Genomic DNA, 2,046 nt, shown 5'->3' on the forward strand with positions numbered 1-2,046 from the left:
TCACTTTAATTTTTTTTAAGCAAGGGTAAGTAGGGAATGTTAGGACAAAGAAAAAGTCATATTAGAGATGACACTGTGTTATTAGATACAAATAAATTCTGATTTTTAATATTTTCTGGGTTTTATTTTACTTTTTGCCAAAGAGGTTTATCTTTGTTGTGTTTTGTCATTGTTGGTAGCCTTATTGAGTCTTTGCTGTGTGTGTTCCTATGGTTCTGGTACATGAAACCCAGGAGGGGTAACTCTACAGAGACAATAACTGGAATAAGGGCTCCTGGGGGTGCTGTGGGGGAGGTGGGAAGGGGTAAAGGGGAACTGATATCAAGGAGTTCAAGAAGGAAGAAAATGTTTTGAAATGGATTTTAGTAGCAATTGTACAATACTGCTTGATGGGTTCGAGCTATGAATGGTAATTATAATCTCTGGATTAGCTCCTAATAACATGGTTTGAAAAAAAATTAAATGGGGGCCAGAATATTTTTTGTACAGACAAAGGGAAGAGATCCACATGCTACTTTGATAAAATTAGATAAGAGATGCGCACTGTGCAATTTCATAGTATATTTTCAAAACTCTGTGAATTCATATATAATTGAGGATCCTGTCTATCTTCAGAAGACATCCCAATCTAAGAAACAGAGTTACAGTGAACTCCCTGGAACTGTTTCACGCACATTTCATTTAGACTTTTACGCAATTCAAATCAATTGAGCCACTTTTCAGATGCTCGCTCCAACACTTTGGATTATAGAGAGCTGAGGAAATGCAAGCTATATTCTTCCTTCATCAAACCCATACATCTGCATAATTCAAATTTGTACAGCTACATAATTCAATTTCAAAAGAATCATTTCTGTATCCAGGGATTGGTTCTGACAAGTAGTAGCCAGAGACGGCAGAACTAAGGCAGTTCATGAGACAGAATCATGTAGGTCACAGTGGTTCTCACATGCTGACAAGCTGCAGAATCACTTGGAGGGGGATGGCCTGGGGCAGAGGGAGGAGTTAAAAATGCATAGAGCTTACAGACCATAGCTCTGGGGGCAGGGCCTAGACCTGACATTTTAACCAAATTCCTAAAGGGTCCTGTGGTTGCTGGTTCCAGGGACACATTTCTTGATTTAAAAATTTCAAAATTTTATTGTGAATTAGATGAGGGTTTACAGATCAGATCATCACTTTAGTTATCAACAGCTATCAAACTTTCCAAGGACTTGCTTGTTTTTATCTTTTTCTCCTCCCATCTCCCTCTTGTATGTTATTACCTTCCCTGTCACCAGGTTAACACCTGCCTACATGCTAGCCTTACTTTCCTTCCATCTGCTTCACCTCCCACTCCTGGTAAGCATCAAAGTCTGTTGGTTTGGTGTGAAGCCTTTTCTTTGTGTGTGTGTGTGTGTGTGTGTGTGTGTGTGTGCCAGTGAGTGAGTGAGACAGTGAGTGGGTGAGCCAGTGAGTGAGTGAGCCAGTGAGTGAGTGAGACAGTGAGTGGGTGAGCCAGTGAGTGAGTGAGTGAGACAGTGTTTGAGTGAGTCAGTGAGTGAGAGAGAGTGAATGAGTGAGTCAGTGAGTGGGTGAGGCAGTGAGTGAGTGAGACAGTGAGTGAGAGAGAGTGAATGAGTGAGTCAGTGAGTGGGTGAGACAGTCAGTGAGTGAGACAGTGAGTGGGTGAGACAGTGAGTGAGTGAGACAGTGAGTGAATGAGTGAGTCAGTGAGTGGGTGAGACAGTGGGTGAGTGAGGCAGTGAGTGGGTGAGACAGTGAGTGAGAAAGACAGTGAGTGAGTGAGACAGTGAGTGAGCGAGACAGTGAGTGAGACAGTGAGTGAGTGAGACAGTGAGTGACTGAGTGGGTGAGACAGTGAGTGAGCGAGACAGTGAGTGGGTGAGACAGTGAGTGAGTGAGTGAGTGAGACAGTGAGTGAGTGAGTGGGTGAGACAGTGAGTGAGTGAGACAGTGAGTGAGTGAGTGGGTGAGACAGTGAGTGAGTGAGACAGTGAGTGAGTGAGTGGGTGAGACAGTGAGTGAGCGAGACAGTGAGTGAGT

This window comes from Echinops telfairi, unplaced genomic scaffold, assembly GCF_000313985.2.
Source record: "Echinops telfairi isolate 266 unplaced genomic scaffold, ASM31398v2 ScPeMD7_21;HRSCAF=78, whole genome shotgun sequence".
Classification (NCBI taxonomy): Eukaryota; Metazoa; Chordata; class Mammalia; order Afrosoricida; family Tenrecidae; genus Echinops; species Echinops telfairi.